Below are 7,710 nucleotides of genomic sequence, written 5' to 3' on the forward strand. Positions count from 1 at the left end.
ACAAGCACAGCTCTCCAACTCACCTGGGGTGTGTGAATTCCGGTTATGAAGAGCAGGCAGAGATGTTGTAAATCTGAATGTCACTGTGATTTATGGGTGTTGTAGCAACCTAACCCTTGGAGCCATGTTGGGGCTTTCTCAAAGTAGACGTTATGCCTTGGAACAAGCTGTTCTGATGAGCAACACAAGAATACATCAAACACTCTAGCTCCCCTGCTTGGCTTTGAGGCCCGTGATTCTCCTTTTTATAGTCCTGTGACGTTGGGACAACATCAACATTTACTTCCATTTGCTAAGCAGGGCAACATGCCATGTGAAGGCAATGGTTATGAGTATTCTCATGGAAGTAAGGGGCCAACCCAGGAAAAGAGCTCAGTTTTCTGACACATGTGAGGCATTTGGGGTTGACTGCAGTGGGAGTATAGAGGAAAGAACCCACAACTCGGAACAGAGCCTGTGTGGGTTTAAATCCTGCCTGCTGTTTACTGGCTGAGTTCAGGCAGGTAGCTTAACCTCTTTGAGGCTCACTTCCCTTCCTGTTAAATGAGATTGTAAAACCACCCACTGCCCAGGTTGGTTTGAGGATTGAGAAGGGGGGATTACTATAAGGTTTCCATGGAATATGAGACTATTTTTATTTATTTCATTTTGAAGCCCAAAGGCAGTGAAACATACTTTTCTATCCTGAATTGGGGGATTAGGTAGAGTTAAAAAACTGAGGCAGGATAATGTGAGAACTTGAAGAACTTAAGTGAGCAGCAACAGAGTCTGAATTAGGGATAACTGGACATAAAAAGAAAAGAGTGATTGGGTTTATGTGGGGGAAAATAAACAAGACCTACTAATTGCTGATGTCCCTGAGCTTCTGAAAGAAGGGAAGTGAGAATCATGAGTTCACTGGGAATTCCTGAAGGGCCAGATTGCCAAGGATAGTGTCAAACTGGTAGCCATAGCTTCTTCTGTTTTCATTCTGCCAGAATATTTATCCTCTTTCTGACTCTTTTGCTTATTGGGCCATGCAGACATCTGTTGAGCATCCATCATGAGCCAGGTATATATCACTTCTGGGGACACTTGGAGGCCAAGGACAGGTCCTAGCCTCCGTGGTCTGATGGAGAAGACCCAGCTGAGAAGATAAGTTGACTATACCTTGAGCAAAGAGCTTCAGTTGAAGCCTTCCCCAGCAAGGAGGGAGGTGTGGGGAGCATCCAGCCCTGTCTTCCAGACAGGGGTCAGGGAAGACCTGGCCAAAGAGGAAGTGTCTGGGCTGGGTAGAGGCTACTGAGGGCATGGAGAAGGTCATGGAGGAGCCAGTGATGGGGGAGGAGAGAGCCAGCTCCTGAGGAGAAGTATGCTGTGTCTCAGAGTGGAGGAGATGGTCAGGATTGTTAGAGGAGGCTGTCCATGCTTTCGCCTTCCTTCTCACGTTCAACACAAGGGTTAGCCCACAGAGAACACTTAAAGTCAGTGAAAAAGCCTTCTTCTGCCTTTAACTCTAGGAAGAGTGTTCGTACCTATCAATGTCCCATTTTAACTTAGGCCTTCATCATCTGACAGGGTCATCTTAGGTACTAAAGGAAGCATCTGAAAGTAAGAATATAATCACCAGGGAGCATGAATATTTAAATTCATAGCTTCTATTCAGGGATGATTGTGAACTAACTCAGTTGGTAAATTTTTGAAAAACAAAAAGTTAATGCTGATGAGTTTCTGTTGAAAACAACACATTTTTTGTTTACCAGTAGCAGTGAAAATCAGCACAGTGCCTTAGGAGAACAGTTTGGTAATATATAGCAACTAGCAGTGAAGATATGTATATTCCTAAGCCTGCTCCTGGCCCTTAGTTCCATTCACCTACCCCCTAAAGGGATAAAGGAATCTGCCCCAAGGAAGCAGCTCCGCACTGTGACCCATACAGGCTGTGCACTGCACTTTGGGGATGTCACTCAAATACACAGGGGTATAAGTGGCATCCCCTGGAGTTGTGTGCTGCTGCGGTCTTGAGAGCAGGGACCTTATCTTGTTCACTGGTAGATTCCTGGGGACCTGGAATTACAGCTGGCACACAGTAGGAATGCAATAAATACTTCCTGACTCATTGTGGCATGCTGAAGTGGCCTGCCAACTCATGAGTCCATTGTCCAGAAATTTAAAATGATCCTCATGAAGGTAATACATAAACTCACATATGCTGAAACTTTAACCAGGAGAAAAACAAGACTTAAATATCACTTCTGTGTAATTACCACCATGCAAAATTTTATATGAATATGAAAACAAGGCCTGAAATGGAATGGGCAAAAATGAAAATAATTATGTTAGTGTGCTGCGATTATGGGCCACCGCTTTCCAACATTAAGATGTTTCCAAAATAAAGTGAAGTCAGATAATTTTTGACCACACATATAAGGTGGATTTAAGAAAAATGAGGCAAGACATTATTAGCAGTAAAAATGGATTGAAATAACTACTTTATTTCACAACTTTTTTCCTCCCTTGGAGTTAATAAATATTCTTCAAGCATCTGTAATCCATACTTTGTAGCATCAGTCCCAAGGCAATCAACAAACTCAAAAGCCAAAGGACTGCCAAGATGGAAACTGAGAAGAGTACTTTTGTTTCCAGTATCTACTGTGAGAAAGCACGCAAACGAACAATAAAGAACCACAGAGAGAAAAGCAAGCCCTGGTTTGTTGGGAGGTTTAGATTCTCTAATTGACCAGACATAGAATTCCCCTGGTGAGCTCAGGGTGCAGTGAGGGCAAGCAAAATAGGGCCCAAAGTTTCCTAGGGCGGGACTGGCTTCGCCATACAACATTCTAATTTGCCTGTTTGTTTCAGCCTCATTTCTTTCTCACTGCAGAGGATGGATGGGTTCCTAAGTGTGGGAACAGAACCTTGAGTGAGGCTTTCTGGGTTCAGTTCCCCATTCCACTAGGGACTTGCATCCTTGGAGGGAGATGCATCCCTTTTCCATGTCTAATCTTTTCAATCTGTGGCTGGCTAACAGTGCTAGTTGCACTGGTGGTACAGAGATGCCATATACGGCAAAAGTTCTCAGTTTTTGATGGGTGCTCGAATCACTCGGGAGCGCTTGCCAACACAAAGTCCTGGGCCCTGTCCCCACATATTCTGATTCAGTAGGCCTAGGTGGGGCCTGAGAATGTGATTTCTACCCAGCCCCCAGGTGATGCTGCTTGTGGTTGGGGGTGGGCACACTTTGAGTGGCACTGGTGCACAGCTTTCCCAGGTGGATCACCAGATGCTGTTCCGGAGGGGCACCTGGGTAAGGACCAGGTTACAGCCACTCCCTGTGAAGTAATCCACTTTCATTTCTTGAGAGGCAGCCTGACAGCTTTAGAGTTAGGTCCAGGGTCTAATCCCGGTTCTGGCCTTTTCTCTGTGTCTGTGGGAACCTAATTTTCTGGGCCTCAGTTTCCTTGTCTACAATAGGACTGATGTTGCCCACCTAGTAGAGTTTTCGCAAAGATTAAGTGAGACGATGTTAGGAAAATACCTTGCATAGTGCCTAGCTTATAGTGGTATTCAATAAATAGTGGTTCTAATAGAATTTCTTTTGAGAGTCTACAAGTGACTGAAATGGTATTAAGTCTTTAAGCATCTCTAGGGAGGTCCACAAGAGCACCTTTATGGATAGGTGGATGGAACGAAAGGTTAGAAAGTAAAGTGGAAAAGGGGGAAAAATAGTATAATTTATTAAACTACAGCTTCTCAATTTGCCTAATTTTTGTGTTATCTGAGGGAAAATGTTCTGTTCTTCTCTACCTGACTCTGACCCTGACCTTGACCCCGACCCCTACCCCTATCCTATCCTATCCATTAAAATTTGAAGTCTCTAAAATGCCTACACCAAATGTTTTCTGTTCTTAAGGAGAAGCAGCCTAATGAGAGGCCAAAATTGTGGATTTTCAATCAGGCTAATTAGCGTTTGAATTAGGACTCCACACCACCTCCCATGTGTGTCATCTCCAAGCTGGCCATTTCAGCTCTCTGAGCCTTAGAGTCCTTGTCTGTAGAATGGGAAGATAACAAAGGGAACACTGGGCTGGGAAGTGCTTAGCTAACCTGACTGGCTGGGGGATCCTGGTAGAGACTATGATGGACAGATGGCGACCCTGACGGGTAGATAGAGCCTGGAGCTTTTGGGACTGAGAGTCTTCCTTGACTAGCTTAGATGGCTGCTGTATTCACTTTGAGCAGAGCTATGATCTCCACGACACCCTCAACTCCTGAGGGACCAATGCAGGGTGGGAGGCCTTCTCTGTAGGGCAGAACTGGATTTGTGATATTCCACTGGAATGACACTGAGAGGGTAGGCATGGCTTTGCAATCACCCAGCCTGAGTTCTAATCATGATCCCACTATTTAGCACCATTGTGACCTCACCATGTTTTTCTTTTTAGCATCCGTCACTGTTTGTAATGACTTAGCTAATGGTTTCTTTTTCTGTTTGTTGTCTCTTACCCCTACTGGACTGTGAACTCCATGAGGGCTAAGAGAATGTTGTTTATTTTAACAGCCTATCTCCTGCTTTATCAATTGCCTGGTAAATGTTGTCTAAATGAATGAATGAATGGTGGCTATGGCATAGACCATTGTTTCTGGACTCTGTTGTCACTTACTAAGTGACCATAGTGCAGTGATTCAGTTTCTTTTGAGCAATGAGTCCCATCTCACAGAGATACTGTGAACATGAAATCAAATAACATATAGGGAAGTGCTTTGTTATAAACCATATAATACTATTCAAGTGTTGGGTGAAGAGAAATAGTTTCGTTTTCACTGTGGGACTTCAATGAATGTCGAAATCTGTTCCCTCAACACCCTTCTTGAAGTTTTCTCTTCCAATCTGGTCAATTTTCGGGGACTGGGGAAAAGTTAATGCCACCTTAATTGTGGAACCTAATGACTTCTTGCTAAAGTAATTTTAAATTAATTATGCCTGAAATGGTAAATTCTTGCATTCTTCATAAAGGCACATGATACTTTGACTTCGAGCTATAGGTTTCTTGGTTGGGTAGATAGTCTGCTATGGAGGAATAATCCTTCAACTGAAAATTTGGAGACCTTGGTTTTAATCCTGGCTCTGTCAAATGAAAGACCTTGGGCAACTTCCTTCCCTTTAAGAGAAAGGCAGTATCAGGGCTAGAAGTTAGAGGTCCTCTAGTCTAGGAAAGGCAAACTATAGGCCAGTGAGGCAAATCCGGTCCAGCACCTGTTTTTGTAAATAAAGTTATATTGGGACACAGCCACACTCATTTGTTTACATATTGCCTGTGGCTGCTTTCTTGCTACAAAGGCTGAGTGAGTAGTTGCAACAGAGACCATATGGTGTAGAAAGCTGAAAATATTTACTATCTGGCCATTTACAAGAAAAGTTTGCTGACTTCTGCTCTAGTCCAATATCCCCCTCCCTTTTTCCTTAAATATTGGAAATTAATTCCAGAAAAGGAAAGGAACTTGCCCAAGATCACATAACGAATTAGCAAAAGCAAAAAGGCAAATGCTTTTAGGAAAGAAAACAACTGAGGTTAGTGAATAATCTAAGTCCAGAGGCTAAACAAATCAATTATTCTAAGACTATTCAGAGACATTTGAGGTACTTTGCCCTCTCTTATTTTATATGTCTCCAAATAAGACTAGTATTGTCACATTAAAAAAATTTCGAGGAGGTAAGTGACTCGGAGAGTCCTATAATGAAACTTTTGCACTGTGAATCTATTTAATGAACTCATCCTAATGAAAATACAGCCAAAACATCCATTGGTGTTTTGTTTTTGTAACAATCTCCCTGATGTCAGGATTCATCTGAACTTTACTAATTTGGAAGTTGTGTTAATTTGATGACATAGGCTCTGGTTAAATTTATCTTTGCATACTGCCTGACAAAATGCTTCATTAGGCACATTGATAATATAAACAAGATTTTGGGGGGAGTAGTGTTTAAATTACTTAAGGGGCTGAATTACTTTTTAGGTATTGCCAAATCATTTAAGTGTTTATTTGAAAATAATGATGACCAGGCAAATTATGAATGGTTTCTATCTGCTAATTGATATACAATCAAGGTCCTTCTAATTGGAAAGTGTTCTGACAGTGTTTGTTTGGATGTTGAAAGTAATTTCTCTCAGAATAGTGTGTAACTCAAATTTTCCACTAATTATGATCATCCTTGCTCTACAGTAGGGCTTTAATGAAATATCAGTGTGGGAGAAGACCTTAGAAATTATCAATTGTTTCCTAAACCACAGGAATATTGAGATCATTTAGGTGATAAAGACAGGACATTAATATCAAGTCCTGAAGTGAGAAGTTATTCTCATTTACATTTCTTTCGATCTTTTTTGATTAGTCAAGGGAAAGTCTCAAGTGGGTGCTGGGATGTCCTTAACACCTCTTTACAATTTATGAATCTCCCTGCTTCAGGGATGGGAGATCTCAGGCAGCCAGACCTCAACAGACAACACTTCCCAGAGATAATTAAAAGCATTGTTCTCTTTTCATTGTATTTATTTTTATGGCTGCCTTCTGTTCTGGCAAGTGATAGTGGTTTCCGTTCACAGTAATTCTATCAAGTTTTCTTTTAAAATCAATTTCAAGGAAGACAAAAGTAAGGAAGTGAGGCAATTTTAGCCAAATACATAAATAATGCAGATGATGTAGATATCACAAAAGTTACTATGTGGCATATGTTGATATGGAAAACAGTGACGACGGGCTCACATGAAGAACGTTTGGGAAAAAATAATGTAGTCCAATTGCCTTATTTTATGGTGGAAGAAACTAAGTCCAAAAAGGGCTAGAATAGGCAAAGTTTATCCAGTGCTGATGTAAGAGCTGAGACTAGGAAATGGCCCCTGAGTCTCAGCTCATACTCTTTCTGCCATGTGACACCACCTTGTACCCATTTTGGTGCTCTTGCCTAGGTACAAGCAAACATTTGGGAATGTGAGCTTGCTCTCTAAATGTGAGTTTTTTCCCCCCACCAATCCACCCTGCATCAAAATGTTTGCCTCAAACTAGCCTGCCCTGGGGTATTGAAGAAAATTTGGCTGGAATTACAGTAGTCAGTGAAATACAGGATTTAGCCTTCACCTTACTGTGATTCTAGAATTCCTTTTGTGACTTACCACACACACTTTAGGGAGCTAGAAAACATCAGCTCTTTGAGAAGAAAGAGATTCTGTTTTTAAAAGTTTTTATGTATTTATTTTGAGACAGAGAATGCACACATGAGCAGGGGAGGGACAGAGAGAGAGAGAGAGAGAGAGAGAGAGAGAGAGAGAGAGAGAGAGAGAGAGAGAGAGAGAGAGAAAGAGAATGAACGAATGAATCCCAAGTAGACTCTGCACTGGTAGTGTGGAGCCTGACACGGGGCTTGAATTCACACATGTGAGATTGTGACCTGAGCCGAAATCAAGAGTCAGCCGCTTAACTGACTGAGCCACCCAGGTGCGCTGAGAAGAAAGAGATTCTTTCTCAGAATGTGATCCTTTTCTCAATGATATTTCAGGAAGTACTGAGTACCCCCTCAATGGGTAATTCACTACTTCATAATGTGGCCTTCCCTCCCTTTTCTTTTCCCTGACACACAATGTTACATTAGTTTCAGGTGTACAACATAGTGATTTGACAATTCTATACCTTATTCTACGCTCACCACAAATGTAGCTGTCACCAAACAGCACT

The sequence above is a fragment of the Prionailurus viverrinus genome, chromosome D4 (genome assembly GCF_022837055.1).
Source record: "Prionailurus viverrinus isolate Anna chromosome D4, UM_Priviv_1.0, whole genome shotgun sequence".
Lineage (NCBI taxonomy): Eukaryota > Metazoa > Chordata > Mammalia > Carnivora > Felidae > Prionailurus > Prionailurus viverrinus.